The sequence below is a fragment of the Callospermophilus lateralis genome, chromosome 14, assembly GCF_048772815.1.
Source record: "Callospermophilus lateralis isolate mCalLat2 chromosome 14, mCalLat2.hap1, whole genome shotgun sequence".
NCBI classification, from domain to species: Eukaryota; Metazoa; Chordata; class Mammalia; order Rodentia; family Sciuridae; genus Callospermophilus; species Callospermophilus lateralis.
The window spans coordinates 94,321,189-94,338,171 of record NC_135318.1 but is presented as its reverse complement, the minus strand read 5'-3'; positions in this window follow the sequence as shown (position 1 = coordinate 94,338,171).

Below are 16,983 nucleotides of genomic sequence, written 5' to 3'. Positions count from 1 at the left end.
GATATAAACCTATTTCTCTCAAAAATACAGTTTAGGGCTGGTACAGTGGCTTCATGGTCAGAGACACAGGTTTCTTCTGGGGCTAAGCTCTGCCATTCTAGCCACTGACTTTCCTCTTTAGGATAATCTCTTTTATTGTACACCATAACAAGAGGAGAGACATCGAAGAGCAAATTGTGTTTCTCTCATTCTATCAACTTCTGTTAGAGATTTGCCATGGAGATCTCCATACAGCCTTCTACCTACATTTAACTGGGTGAGCCTTAGATACATGGCCACACCTGTCTGCAAGGGAAGCTGAGAAAGGCAGAGCTTAATTCCAGGCAGCAGGCAGAATTCTCTACTAATCTGCTACTACCAAAGACAGAATAGATTTTAGAAGGCAATTAGCTATCTTTGTCATAACTACCAAAGCCCCTGGCACAGACCTACTGATTCATGTCCCATTACTGATTTAAGTACTGATTCAATGTCCCTTTGAAATTTATTCCTAAATTGAAAGAATATTTTTAATAAAAACATACATATTCATTATATAGCACATGGAGCATACCGCAACATGGAGAGAATTTATTTTCTATTTAGAAATTTTTATATCATTTTAATATTTCATATGTATTCATGTATTTATGAACCTATATATCCATTTACATAAATGAATAAATATCTAGATATGTTAAATGTTGTACATATTTACAAACATATAACAATAAAACATGTATTTAATTTAGACTGTACTATATGCTATTTTATACATGTCTTTATTAACTTATTTATTTATTATATAATTCAATCTTCCTCTCATTTATTTTTTGATTGGTGCTATATAAATACTATCCACAAAATACTATTTGTATACATATTGTCATATGGTGTTTTATCATATCAGAGTGTTCTCTTAATTCCAGATATTCTGTAAATAAGTTATACCTGAATTTTCAATATTATACCTAATGGGATGATGAACACTGTGTCTTTATATGTTTGGGTCCACTTAGATTAATTAGATTAATTATTTGCTATAAATTAGTATAAATCAAACTCTTAGGACAAAGATTTTATACTTTGAAAATTCAATTTTAAAATTTGGGTAATTTTATAGTTGTTTTGTAAAACTAAATCTAAATCCAAATTCATATTAAACAACACCTCATGAAACTAAAGGAATTTATTATATAGGCAGTTTCTTTTTTTTTTTTTTAAAGAGAGTGTGAGAGACAGAGAGAGAATTTTTTTAATATTTATTTTTTAGTTTTTGGCGGGCACAACATCTTTGTATATGGTGCTGAGGATCGAACCCAGGCCGCACACATGCCAGGCGAGCGCGCTACCGCTTGAGCCACATCCCCAGCCCCTATATAGGCAGTTTCTTAAAGCTACTCTAGAGTTTTGATGTCTGTAAGTTTTCAAAAACAATAATACTAAAACACACACATTAAAAAAAAAAAAAAAAAAGACATGAGCAAACTTGTATAGCATCACTACCTTTTGTAAAATGCAAGGTACAAATCCCATCTTTATGTTTTCTGTTTTCAATGTTGGCATTGAACAGAACATTGTTCTTGTATACCTAAGTAAATGTTGATTTGTTTATGTTGTGAAGCAGGAGTCAGGAGGCCTTATTGGAGGAAGCCTTGAACACATCCATGAATCTTTGGTCTCACTGACCTTACAGGGATTGTCACTTTATCAGGAATTCAGCAGACAGCATGTGACACAAATGTATGACTTCTTCGGGGAAAAAGACTCTGGGCTGAACATTGTTCTTATCATGTGAGAAGACACAATTTTTCTGTCTTGAATTCAGCCCAGTAGTGCCATTTGCTTTACGTTGATGGAGTGGGGAATGTCAAAGACCAGAATGCTTCGTTTTTAACATTCAGACTGTCCCAAGACTCTTTAAAGCAAACCTGAACTTAGAATTCTAAGTGGTGTGTTTCAAATAGGCTGCTTAAAATTTGGTTCTTGGCATATCTGATAGATCTTCTTAATTAACAATTTGAAGAAATCTAATCACTGAGGGGGCTTCAGAGTAGCTTAATTGTTCATAGAAGGACCAAAGCTTCTTTCAATAAGGTCTTTTTAAAAGGAGAATGCTAAAATTTCTATTTGACTAGCAAGGGTTTGAAAGATTTTTTTTTAAGATGCGGTTGTTAATATGGGCAAGGATGAAAAAGAATCCGTTCAATTATTATAATTAGAGATCTGTGTTTAGGAAGAAATCTTTAAAATTTGCTTAGTATTCATTTTGCTTTATTCCATCCCAAAAGATCAATTTAACAAATCTCATTCTTTGAGAAGTTAAATTCATTTTCATGACTTGGAGTATAGAGACTTGACTCCAGGAATCATCCCTTGATTGTTTTCAAACTTGGAAGAATTAGTTGATGGTACAACTTCTAATTAGGCCATTTGCATTTAAAGATACATTGCACCCTATTTTTTCTTAAGACACAGATGTAGAAAAAGTAATGTCTATTTAATGCTTATTCTGAATCAAATCCTTCTTGCACATTGTTTCTAATTGTCACAAGCCAGCAAGGAAAGAGCTCTTAGGAGTTTCTGGGAGGTTTGCAATTTTGCTTTAGGTCTGACAACTTTTCAGTTGTCAGAGGTAGGACCCAAAGCTTAGCCACCTGGGGCCAAAGGCACCAATTTGGTTTGCTAAGGAAGAGGCATTTCATTTGGAAAGGAGCAGACAAAAAATGAATGACTGTGAAAAGTCAATGTGAAAATAAAACAGTTATACTTCAAGTTGTTACCTGTTTTTCTTTTTTAAATTCTTAATTTAAACAAAGCCAATAAAAAAGTGAAGGTTTCAGAATTAAATATTAGTTCAATACCAACTATGATGACCTAAATAAGGTATGCCTAATATTTGCATTTCTAGAAATTTCATAGTCTTTCAGCATGTATCTTGAGTTGATCTAAATGCAAAATAAAGGAAAGATGTTTTGACTTATGTAATGAAATAATAGTTTTCTTCTGAAGACCTCATTAGATTTGAAAGGTTAGAACTGTGGTAGCTACAAGCATCAATGTAATACTCACTGAAGGCTCCAAATGTAGGGAATGCCCCATAGATGAAGAATTTAGATGATTTAGGATGGAATTCTTTGAACAAGATGAGAATATAAATAAGCATCACATTTTCATGTAAGGCTTTTTATTCATTTGTAATGTTCAAATGTTCACTGTATAACTATAATATAATGTTTAAAGAGTCTGATATATTTGGATCTTGAGAGGCAATATAGCTTAACTCTTACAGTAAGATTTCCTGGTTGCAAATCCTGAAACAGTCATTTACAACTGTGAGTTCTTTTCAATAATTTAACCCCTCCATGTCTCAGATTCTTCATTGTTAAAATGAAGGTAATAATAGTACCTTTCTCATAGGGTGTTATAGGATTAGGATTACATGAGCTAATAGCAAGTTGTAAAGCTTTAAAAAAAACTTTTTTTTTTTTTTCAGAGCACAGTGCTTTATAATCTGTACATGCTATATGAGTGTTTGGTGGTTGTTTTAGGAAAAACTTGCCGTCCAAGGATGAATACTTCGGTAAACAGTAACTCTACCTACAACATATAATTTTGAAAATCCAATCCAGCAATTTCTTCCTCCCCACCTCCTCCTCCTCCTCCTTCCTTTTTTTCCCTTTTGTTTAGTGTCAGAAAATGCCCTCATAAGTTTCTGTGGTGGTATGTTGTGTTAAACAGACACTTATTCATCCTAACACAATTTTGGAAGGATTAGACACCTCCGAGTTTGTTTGAAGTTGGTTTCCCATCTCAGCTCATCTTAATTCTTTAGTCAGGGAGGAAGTTGACTGGACTAGAACTTTGAGTTCTAGCAAGAGCAAAGACTATATTTCAAACTATTTTAGAGAAAGAGAACACTAGAGTTTTGTTGGAGCTGCATCTACTTCCTTGACAGACCTTGGGTAGAGGTCAGGCCATAGTTTCAAAAGTCTGATGGCAGAAAGCGATTTTAACCCTGGCCAATCTTTTAATTAAGTGTTCGGGTAGTGACGTTCTTAGAGATTCAAAGCCTCAGAAAGTTTACCTATCATACTGCCTAAGTCCTGAGTCTTATGCAGGAAGTTGCTTAAAGATGATCTGGAGCAAAGCAAAGAGGAAACTGAGCAAAGACAACATATGGCAGGAGAGGATTTAAGCATATTCCCGTGATGGTCCCAAGTGCCACTGGCTCAGGCTTGAGCAAAGAGAATAGCGTGGAAGGGAGGAAACTGAGAAAAATAGTTCAAAGAAACTTGGCAATGTTCTTGAGAAACTGGATGGATTGAGGCAAACTGTCTTAGGAAAAAGGCCTGACAATTAGGAAGAAAATTGAAAAACATGTTCAGTCTTCAGTCAAGCCAAAGGCAACGTAGACTCTTTTTATTTCCGCTCACTTGTCTCAATTATATTATCAACATCTGTATAGTACATTCACTGAAATCACTGCTCTGGCTCCTCACTGCACTGGGAGTGTCATGGAAATGAACTGTTCATATTTTCCTTCTTTAAGACTAGAGTGGTGAGTTGCATTGACTCTCACTCAAACTGAGATGGACTTCCATCGGAATCCAGCGGCAGAGTCCCCTAAGAGCCAGCGAGATGACACCAAGCAAGACTGATGAGATGGTGCAGAGAATTGCCTGTCAGCAGGATGACTAACTGTGGTTCAGAAGGAAGCAACTTTTCTAATGCACACCAGACAACTTCTTTGGTTGCAAAGGGCAATCACAGTGAACTGAGGTCTGCCGTCACAATGAATCCAGGTTTCTCTTTTAGATACCTGCTTTTCCAAGTGCTGTGCTCTGGATAGGATGCTCTGCCTGATGTACTCTTCTATTTTTCACGCTGAGATCTCATTAGCATTTGTATCATTTTAAAGTTGTCGTTTGGTTAAATTTTCTTTTATGTTCAGAGATTTGGACCACGTGTGCCAATGTATTTGGGCTCTAAATAATGATAAAGTTATTTCTTCATAAATAGAAAATGAGTCATTATGTAAAAGAACAGGTTCAATATAGGATGCAAGAAGTGGCACTCTCCACATTGAACCATCTTGAATTTTGATGGTGACTCATCCATTACCAGTGCTCTAAGATCTGTATGAATCAGGAAGGTTCAGGAAAGATGGTTACCTATGCATTGTTTGGGAATTTTAATTAATGTTTTCCTTATCATTGTTCCATGAGTTATTTTATCAGGTGACAATAGCTTCTCTAAGAAACTGGCTTCAATTCTTTATTTCAGACTTTCAAAGGAAAATGATGTAATAATATGAATTATACCAACTGTGACCTTGAGATGGCTATTTTAAATATGAAAGCAAATCTTCAGGTGACTAGTTCATAAAGAATCAATTTATTTACCCATTTTTTTTAACCTTGAAAGGATTTTCATTACTTCTGCTTGGTACAGCCTGATAATTAATTTGGAATTATCTTTAAAGAATTGAAGAGAGATGAATGCTTCAAATCTAAGTTAAAATGAATAAGAGATTTTTCTCTGAGAAAAAGAACTCTGGTATATCACCTGATAGACTCATTATTAGAGAAACCCAATCATTGCCAAAAGTAATGATAATCTTATTTACTAAATGATTTTTTATTAGCAAAACAACAGTAATAAAAATCAGAGAAATAAATGCCACATATAAATTGAAAGCCCACAAGAACAGATATGCTATTAACCTTGTCCAACAGAAAATCAATTGTGGTGATATTTCTTGGGCTTGTGAGCCATCAATTATAAAGGGCTGGGTGATCACATTTAGTCATCACTTAGCTAGGGAAAAAGAGAGTAAATTGGACCATACATTTCTATATGTCGGCTTTAGACACCTGAGTTTTGTATGAGAGAAAAGTTTTCTTATTTAAATGACAGTTCTGCCCATTCGTATCATGGTGTGTTATTCCACCTTCTTAAAATAAGCTTCTCAAAGGCAATTAATGTAACAGAGAGTTAGAGGCAAATGAAGTAAAGGTCAGGTTCTGTAGGACCTAGAAGACATAGTTGATGAGAATAGAAGAGGTTTGGAGGGATGACTTAGGGCTTTTATAAGCATCAATTTAGAGTTTTCTCATTTAAAGAAAGAAAAATCGACCTGTGCTGCATTCCTTTGAGACTGACATCATCAACATTTACCTAATCTATAATTAATCTGGCTTTGGTCATACTTTTACTTCAATAGTAGCTCCATTAAATTACATTTTAAGAAGGAAATGGTAACTATTTTTTAAGTTTAAGTAATTTATATTCTTATAAATTAATTCTATTAAATTACCATCAAATGGAATTTGTTTTACATTTACCTGACATCAGCCATATATTTAAAGTATTATAAATTATAACAACCAATTTATGTCTTCAAATGTGGACCATTTACATATTAAGATTTATCATAATAAGGCAGTGTCGCGACCCCTTGCCCGCAAGGAAGACGCAACTCAGGAATCTTCTTTCAGCAGTTTATTCAGGCCTTGATTAAAGTATCTTTTAGTGACCTTCCTCTCTCTCTCTCTCCGAGAGCCCAAGCACAGCCTAATAAAGCCCCCCACGTACCAATCTTAAGCCGCCGCGTGGATCTTTCTTATAGGGTGGCAAGGGATAGCGTGCCAACTCTCCACAAAAGAATTTGTTTATCACAGGCCACAGTGGAAGCCGGCGCCATCTTCTAATGGCGGCCACAATCTACAACAATGGCTTACTACAGTTCCCCCTTCTATTTTATAAAACAATGCAGGCGAAAGTAGAGGTCCTATCCTACTGTGCAGAAGCGGCTGCAATGTATGGTTCAGTCCTAAGGAGGCGCCTTCCCCAGACCTGACCCCATATCAGCCGACGCCTTTTTCCGTAGGGCGGGGGTGTGGACGTCAAACCCGCATGCAATAGGACATGCTTTCCTTGAGGTCCGTTGAGGGATCACTCAAGTGCAGTGCTTTGCCTCGCATCCTGCATCGTGATGAAGGTGGATGAAGGGGGACAGCTGAGGCTGTTCTGTGGCTGTACACAACGACAAACGAGTTGACAGCACCCTGAAAGAAAGGCACGGACTTTAAGGCGATAGAGAAGCATTAGTGTGGAAACCCACCTGCGTGCAATGGCAGCAAGACCGGCAGAGTGCAAGGACTTTCCAACACTAAGAGAATAACGAGGAAAGACATGCCGATCCCAGTGCAATGTTATAATAACTTGGGGTGCAACGGCCATGTCAAAGATTTACTGTTTAAGCTGCGCAAGCCAGACTTGAGGTGAATTGCCATTTTCTAAAGCTGCAAGAGCTTGGATGATCATAGCCTTATCGTGAGCATTGCGGGCCTTGAGGCGACAGAGAAACCACAAACAGAGAAACATACCAAAGCAACACATTGCACCAAAAATGCCTACCCCCACCCACTCTTTAAAAAAGGAAAAGGCAGAAGATATCCAATCGGTGAATTGACCCAAAGTCACGGGATCAACACGGGTGCTATTCAAGACAGCTATCTGGGTTAGTTGAGACTGGATCATGTCTTCCGCTTCCATGGACCAATTTCCAGCCAAATATTCGCCAATGATGCGGGAAGCATTCCTGGAATCATTAAATCTGACAGAGGTTATGCATAAATGTGCACGTTGGTCAACACAACCCAAAAGCACTAAGTCAGCCAATTCTTCTACCTGAGCTTGGAGTAAATCTATTCTTTGGTTGGCAGCTAAAATCCCTGACAAAATATGTTGATTAATTGTATTTTGGGATTCAAGTATGGTGGAAGTTTGTTGGACAACTTGATTAATGGTGGCAGCAGTTTGTACTTGATTGGCCATAGCCACTCCGGCCGTAACCGCTGCAGCAGCAGATATCGCCACGGCTGTCACTATAGCCGCTGTGATCCCAAAATCTCTGCGGACTCTAAGTAGCTCAACAATAGGGAATTTATCAGGATCCGCAGTGACCGGGATTGGGACGAAAGTTGGAATTTTCATAACCACTGCTACCGTCCAGGAACCATTCCAACACTCAGATAAGAGACAGGTAGTATGAGAACAATCCAGCATCCCCGACGAGGTGGCCTCAGCCAAAAGGAATAAGAAGGGGGATTGGACACAGACCATAGCAGGAGGCAATATGGCATTATACAACAGAGAGTTGAATGAAACAGATGTAAGTCTATTACCTTGTTCACTTTCCCTAACAGTACCAGAAATATTAGCCAGCCAACTTTTGGCTCCTACCAACTGAGCCAGTGCAGAAATATCGGCTGAAGCCCCCTTTTCATTGGAAATCAGCCATTGAAACCAGGACCAACCTACTCCTGTAGAGGAGCTGGCACTATTGTTAAAGTTATAAACATACCTATTAAGAGAGGGGGAAAGGGAGAAACCTTTAGCAACTTGATGTTTCTCCCAAGAATGATCCTGACAAGGCGTAAATGTTGGGGGGAAACCAAGATTAGGGGAACAGTAAGGAGAGGCCTTGAAATGAGTGGCATTATAAATACTACTAGAAGAAGGAGGCACTGGGATTAGTACCTCGGAGATAATAGCCAAGGTAGTTATGTTAAAAGCAGAGCTGCTGTTTGCGGGGGTCCCTGAGCCTGATTGCTTCCCCGAAGCTACCTTGCTCAATACAGCACTGATAATGCTTCCTGAGACCTGATTGGACCGCAATGGCTCCTCCCAGTTAGTCAAATCTTTGGTCTTAAGGCTAATGCAATTAGCGTTTCTAAGGCTGAAACAAAAAACTCCTGTGAGATTAACTTGAGATTGATTAAAAATTCTCTCCATGTCCCCTCTAGGAGAGGCACAGGGAGTAGACATCTCACATGAGGTAGAAAAAAGAGTGGGGAGGACACTAGAATTACCGTGAACCGGCATCGGCATTGGCCAGGCCCGTGCCACTGCCCACCACCTCATTGGTGTCGCCTGTGCCATCGGCACCAGCACCAGAGCGAGAGCACTTAGCAGAATGAAGATCTTCATCACAGGATTGTTGTGGTATCTCTTGTTGCTGGTCAGCTGATGTCGAGACTCTTCTTGTCAAGCGTTCAGGGACCCACAATGGTTCCGTACGATCCTGGGGAAAAACACATACAGATCCTCGTGCCCATGTCAGCACGGGGTCAGGGCCGTTCCATTGGCCCGTAAGAACATCCTTCCACTTAACATAGCCAATCACAGAGGGCTGAGGGGACACATGTCTATCGGCCGCAGAGCGACCATGAATATCCAAATTCAAAAAATTAATGGTAAAGAGAGCTAAGGACAGGCGTTCTTTAGGAGTGTGTTCAGCTCCTATTCCCCCTTTTTGTTTTTGTAAAGTTTCCTTTAAGGTGCGATGAGCACGCTCAACAATGCCTTGTCCTTGAGGATTATAAGGCAAACCATGAGTAAGTTGCACTCCCATAGTAGAACAAAAAGCTGTAAATTGTCTGCCAGTATAAGCAGGTCCATTATCAGTCTTAAGGGATGCAGGTGCATCCCATGCTGCCCATGCCTCTAAACAGTGAGTAATGACATTACGTGCCTTTTCTCCCGATAAAGCAGAAGCATGGATAATTCCAGAGCACGTATCAACGGAAACATGCACATACTTAAGGTTACCAAAGTCAGGTATATGTGTCACATCCATTTGCCAAACAATCAATGGCTTTAATCCCCGTGGGTTTATTCCATAATTAGGGGGATGAAGAAATGTGACACAATGGGGACATTGCAATACTATCTGCCGAGCATCCGCTCTTGAGATGGAAAAATGCCTGCGCAGCGTTAATGCATTAACATGGAAGTTTTGGTGAAACAACTTAGCCCCCTCTAAGGAGGAAGCCAAGCATATCAATTGACCTCTAGTGGCTAAGTCCGCACAGGCATTACCTTGGGATAATGGACCAGGAAGAGAGGTGTGAGCCCTGATATGCATTGGATAAAAAGAAGCAGTGCGGTTAGAGATAAGCTGTTGAAGCTGAGTAAAGTAAACAGACACATTGTGGGCATCACTAATAGTTCCCACGGCCTCCAGGACTTTTAGTGCTTGTACCACATAGCTGGAGTCCGATATAAGATTAAAAGGAAAAGAACACTGTTTAAAAACTTCAATAACAATTTGTAGTTCTACCCATTGTGGATTTCCAGGAGCAAATTGATGCTGGATAGGGGGAGAGTCATTAATTACATAAGCTCCCATTCCAGACTTGGAACCATCAGTAAAAATGTTAACAGCCCCCGGAATTGGACTGGATGAAGTTACCTTAGGGAAAATGATGGGATGTTCTTTAACAAAATGGAGTAATGGATGAGAAGGGTAGTGATTATCAATACTCCCTTGAAACGAGCAACACAGAATAGCCCAGTTGTCTAGAGTAGCACATAAAACATTAAGTTGAGCTTTAGTGTAGGGTATGATAAGAGAAGAAGGTGATTGGCCGAAAAATTGAATGCTTTGTTGAATCCCTTTAAGTGCCAATGCTGCAACAGCATCAGGATAATATTCTAAGGATTTTCCTGGGGATACATGTGGGTGGATCCATAGTAAAGGCCCATCTTGCCACAGTACTCCAGTAGGCTGCCGCATAGTGGCAAGCATACATAACTGGAAAGGTTTATCACTCTGGAGCCTGCATAGAGTGGCATGCTGTATAGCTTGTTCTACTTTTATAAGGGCCGCTCTAGCCTCAGTAGTGAGGCTACGAGGGGAAGCAAGATCTGGATCACCCTTAAGAGTAGCATACAAAGGCTGGAGCACAATATTAGGAATATGTAAATATCCTCTTATCCAATTAATATCTCCCAGCAATTTTTGAAAATCATTTAAAGTTTGGAGATCTTGAGTCCTGATGGTAATTTTTTGTGGTTTTAATTTGTCATACCCAATTGTCGCTCCCAAAAACCTGATAGAATCTCCCGTTTGAACCTTTTCAGGTGCGATGTGCAGTCCATGTTGAGCCAACAGCATCACGAGTTCTTTATAAGCCTCATAAACTGTCTGTTCTAATTTTGCGGCCAATAACACATCATCCATATAGTGAATAATCTTGGTGGAGGAATACTTATGTCTGAGAGGTGCGAGTGCCTTCCCCACATACATCTGGCACATCGTGGGACTGTTAGCCATCCCCTGTGGCAACACCACCCACTCAAACCTTTGATCTGGTTCCTCGTGATTACATGAGGGAAGGGTGAAAGCAAAACGTTGTGAATCTCTAGGATGCAAAGGAATGGAAAAGAAACAGTCTTTAATGTCAATAACAATTATATGCCAGCCTTGAGGAACAGAGGAGAGCAGAGGCAGCCCTCTTTGAATGGGCCCCATAAGCTGCATCTGAGCATTAACTGCTCGTAGATCATGCAGTAGGCGCCACTTCCCTGATTTTTTCTTAATGACAAATATGGGAGTATTCCATGGAGAAGTAGAAGGTTGGATGTGACCCAAATCAAGTTGTTCTTTGACTAGATCATGGGCTGCTGCCAGTTTAACCGAGGGAAGAGGCCACTGAGGCACCCAAACAGGCTCCTCGGTGAGCCATGTTATGGGCATTTGAGCCCCAGTGGCCCCTAGGAAAAACCCAGACCAAACCTGTTAAGCTTTTGATGACCTTGCACAGGATGCTTACGTCCCTGTAGGTGCCTTCCTAGTCCTAGACCTGGCCTATACCCCATATTTTGCATGATATGTTGAGACACTGGGGAATAGTCATTACTAAGAGTGAACCCCATGTCTTTCATCAGATCACGGCCCCATAAAGAAATAGGTAAATCAAGTACATAAGGCTGAAAAGTACCATCGTGTCCTTCCGAGTCCTTCCAAGATAGATGTCTACAGCTGATTTGAGGGGCTTGGGCATATCCAAGTCCTCTTAAGGATTGATCAGAAGCCTGCACTGGCCATCCCCTAGACCAGTCCTTAAGGGCTATGATACTACGATCTGCTCCTGTGTCCAGCAATCCCACAATAGATTTACCTTCTATGCTTAATTCCAAAGTGGGGCGATTGCTCATATCCAGTGATAAATAGGCACAATTTCCTCCGGTGGTACCAATCTGATTTCCTGTCCGTGACCTTGAGTCAGCAGGGAAGTGATTATGCAAACTAGGCAAAATTAGCAATTGAGCAATCCGATCCCCTGGGGAGATAGACACAATGCCCCTTGGAGCTTCCACCATAACCTTTACTGCCCCTACAGTATCAGGGTTTATAACTCCGGGGAAAACATGAAGACCTTGTAGGATAGAGGATGCACGTCCAATTAACAAACCTACAGTGCCAGGGGGTAAAGGCCCTTTGAACTCAGTTTCCACCAATTGGACTCCCATCTTAGGTGTTAATACGAGTCTGGAGGTGGAACAGAGGTCCAATCCCACGGCACCTGTAGTGGCTCTCCGCATCTCGTGGGATGGCGCAGAGAAGGCCATGTCTCGGGTTCGGGTGTGACATTCTCCATTGCCCCATATATTCGTGGGCCCTGGGGTCGGGGGCCCCTTCGGCCGTTTTTTGGCCCAGCTGAAATAGGCTGTCCATGGATGTCCCTCACTGATCTACACTCTCTTGCCCAATGCTTCCCCTTTTTGCATTTTGGACACAGCCCCGGTTGACGAGGGCTATTAGAAGGGCCACCGCGAGGAGGTCCAGTAAAATTGCCTTTTTGGGGACAGTCACGTTTGAAATGGCCGGATTGACCACAATGGAAGCATGTTCCGGCACCAGGACCGCCCCCTTTTGCAATCCGAAGGACAGCAGCTGCAAGACCTGCATTAGTTAAGGGTCCTCCAAGCTCTCTACACACTTTCATCCAAGCTTCTATGCCCTTGTTTTTATAAGGAGCGATTGCTGCTTTACATTCTTTGGTGCATTGCTCAAAAACAAGTTGTTTAATCAAGGGCATTGCTCTATCAGGGTCACCAAAGATTTTTCCTGCGGCATCCACCATCCTAGCAACAAAGTCCGAGAAAGGTTCTGTGGGGCCTTGCATAATTTTTGTTAAATTGCCAGACACTTCTCCTCTATTTGGGAGTGATTTCCATGCACGGATACAAATGTTATTGATCTGTTCATATACCTCAGGGGGGTATCCTGTTTGTTGATTAGCAAATCTGCCTTGTCCCAAAAGCATTTCCTTGTCCCAATGGGGGTGTCCTGCCGCATAGTTTTGGGCAGCCTGCTCTACAGCACCCTCTAGCACAAAGGCTCTCCAGTCCAAATATTTGCCTGGAGAAACACAAGCCCGAACAAGGCTAGCCCAATCAGAGGGAGTCATACAGTATCTAGACAGACTCTCCACCTGAGTTAATGTGAAGGCGGCATCCACCCCATAAGTGCGCACAGACTCTGCCAGGGTCTTCACAATTTTGAAATCTAAGGGCTCATGGAATCTTCCCCTATTGTCATCCTGGAAAACTGGATAAGCAAGACCCATCTCAGCGTTAACAGCCCTCCATGTTTGGGCATGGAAAGCTCTCCTCGAAACACCCTCACCGTACGGCGGCGGGTCCGGAGGATCATTTTTCTTGAGCTCCTGTTTATCTTTGTTCCCTTCTCCCATAGTTAGACTCCCTAGCTGCCGAGACAGTCTACCGAGCTCCTCCTGCTCATTCTCCTCCTCTTCTGACCCACTTTTGCATGGGAGTGTGCGCAGTGTACTGAGATCTGGATACAAGCATTTCCTCCCCCGTTTCTCGCTCTGCACATTCCCTTCCTCCTGAAATATTTCACTCCGTGCCAGAGACAATCGCCTCCTCCCCTGTTTCTCGCTCCGCACACTGCCATCCTCCTGAAATACGTCACTGCCTGCCAGAGATAATTGTTTCCTCCCCTGTTTCTCGCTCCGCACACTGCCACCCTCCTGAAATACCTCACTGCCTGCCATTTCTGATCTTTCTTCATGTAATTGCTCTAAAACTTCTTGTCCTTTAGTAAGTGCTTCCTGACATCTGCTATCTGCGAGGCAACTACGGATCATCTTCCAAAGGGGTATCACCCCACCCTCTAATATGCCCTGCTCAGAAGCAAAGTCAAGGTCTGTGCCTAACTTATCCCAGCTAGGTAGAGTAAAGCTGCCCGAGAACGGAAACCACGATGCAGCAATATCTGTCTTCTGTAAAAATCTCTGTAAAGTACTACGTTTCACTTCTAGGCTCTTGGAACATAACAGGTTATCTAGGGCCAGGAGAAGCGGACTTGAAGATACGGCACCCATGACACAACAAAAGACACACAAAAAACAAAAGTGAAAGTAAGAGCGAAAGTACACAGTGCAGCTGCAATAAGATTTAATGCTCTCTCTGGCTTTACAGAGGAGCTGCCGCCTTGACAGCGGGTCCCAATTACCTAGGACTAATCTCCGCTTTAACCGCGGGTCCCAATTATCTAGGACTGATCTCCGCTTTGATAGCGGGTCCCAATTAATCTGGGACTGATCTCCGCTTTACCTGCGGGTCCCACTTACCTGGGACTAACTGGTGCACCACCCCTGACTGCTGAAAGTTCTGGTTCCCGGGTCTCGGCACCACTTGTCGCGACCCCTTGCCCGCAAGGAAGACGCAACTCAGGAATCTTCTTTCAGCAGTTTATTCAGGCCTTGATTAAAGTATCTTTTAGTGACCTTCCTTTTTCTCTTCCTCTCCCCCCGAGCGCCCAAGCACAGCCTAATAAAGCCCCCCACGTACCAATCTTAAGCCGCCGCGTGGATCTTTCTTATAGGGTGGCAAGGGATAGCGTGCCAACTCTCCACAAAAGAATTTGTTTATCACAGGCCACAGTGGAAGCCAGCGCCATCTTCTAATGGCGGCCACAATCTACAACAATGGCTTACCACAAGGCAGTGATATTTTGTGTTTTTTTTTAGCAATTCACATATTTTATCAAAAGAATATTTGAATCTAAATATTAGTACTAAATTTGATTTAAAGTTTCTAATGCATCTTCTTTATTATTTCTTTCTTTTTATTTTTTGGTATTAGGGATTGAACCCAGTGGTGCTTTACCATGGAGCTAAATATCAGCTCTTTTTATTTTTTATTTTGATACAGTGTCTCGCCAAGTTGGCTAGGGTCTCACTAAGTTGTTGAGGCTGGCCTCAAATTAGCAATCCTCCTGCCCTAGCCTCCCAAGTCACTGAAAACACAGGCATGTGCCACCGTGCTCGGCTTCCTATTGCTTCATATTTCATAAGCCTAGAACTCAAAATAAAATTCCCATTTAATTTTTCCAATTGTATTTTCTTTTTTTCTATTATTCACTGTTTCTTTCCTTTGCCTTAAACAGAGCTCCCCCTGACCCCGTGATTGAACATATGTTGGCAGCATAAAATTCCTTCTGTATTTTGGATAACCCAAACCTGATTTCCTTGTACATCTGCTCTTCAATGTAGAATCCTCTTTCTAGGTCAAAGGTGACCTTTTTGGTCTAGCCATGATCATCCCATCTTCTTGACATTGGTTGGTGTCAGTGGTTAAAGGATTTAGATTGGCCAATAAAGTATGAACGAATATCCTATTAGAATCTTCTAGGAAAGGTTTCCTTATGGGATCCAAGAATTCTATGTGTGTATGTGTAATAAAACACATTCCCATGATAGTAGCTGTGCGGTTGGCCCAGAAAGCAATTGGTTTAAATTTGAACCAGCCAGATGGAGATTAATAGGAGAGGAAATTAAGAAAAAGGGTTTGGAGGAATTTGGATTAATGTCTTTGAAAGATTGGTGGAATAAAAGCTCATAACTGAAGCAAAAAAAGGTGATTAGAAAGTACTTGAAAAATGTGTTGTGTTTAAAGAGTTCCAGGGCATCACGGGATATCACTTTTGGATCACTTCCTTCTTGATTATCTTGTCAGCTTCCATGTGACCCATTTATTTATTGAACCAAACGTCTCTAGTTCCTCACCATTCCTGCCTGTTCTTTCATACTCTGAGATATAAGAAGGCATCATCTGTTTTTCCTGCTCTTGCTGTGAGACCAGGAGCAGCGGTGACCATCTTGGTAGTTTTCTGAAGCCTAAGTCAGTGAAGGCAGAGAGCAAGGACAAGAGAATCACTGAGTCTGCTTTCCTTTAGTGTCATAGTTGTAGGAAATAAATAGTTACCTTTTCATTTATTCCAGCTTGAATCTGGATGGTTACTTGCAACTAAAGGATCTATTTGCAAATAGAAACCCTCATCGAAAAGGAAACACCTTGTTAATATGCTATATAGATAGGAGAATGAAAGGTAGAAAGATAATCGCTTAGGCAGGTGTGAGTCCCATCTCCTTTAAGCCCGTTTCTCTGTCTTTGGAAATAAGGCTCTTCACTCTGTTGCAACAGCTTTTTCTGAGCCCCTCCCCTCCAAATAGTTATGCTTCTTCTGTGTCATGTCCTCTCAAAGCTCTCTCTTTGGATCTCTTCCTTATTCATTTGTTTCCCCTTTGGTGCTAGTGTTTGAAATCAGGACCTTGTGTGTACTGAGCTACACCTTCACCCCTTATAAGAAATTTGTTCAACCGTTCACATTCTTCTCAGTTATTGGTAACATTGTCCTTCAGGCCAAAAGACTCTGGACCATCTTTGACATTTATCCATCGACATTTACTATTGGTTTTATCTTCAAGGTATACCTATAACCAGACTTTTCTGGTTGCACGTTGGCAATCAGCCTAGGCCTCCTCTCTCTCATAAGTGCAGATTGGCCCACATTCCCTCTCTCATTGCATCTTTCCTGTCCTCCCCTTGTTCACTGCAGCCCAGCCTTATCACAACATGGAATCCTGTAGGTTGTATAAATTCTTCGTAGTCTGTTTCCCCTTCCAGAATATAATAAGCTTCATGAGGACAAAGATTTCTGTCCATTCTTTTCATTACTGTTATCTGTTTCAGTCGTCTTGGGCACATAGTAGATTCCCAGTAAACATATGTTGCGTGAATGAAATGATTCTGGCCTGTAGGTGATAAGCAACTAATTTGACAAGTAAATTCTTGCTAGTAGTTGCTAATGATAGCATCCTGAGATTTAGTCCAGAGATA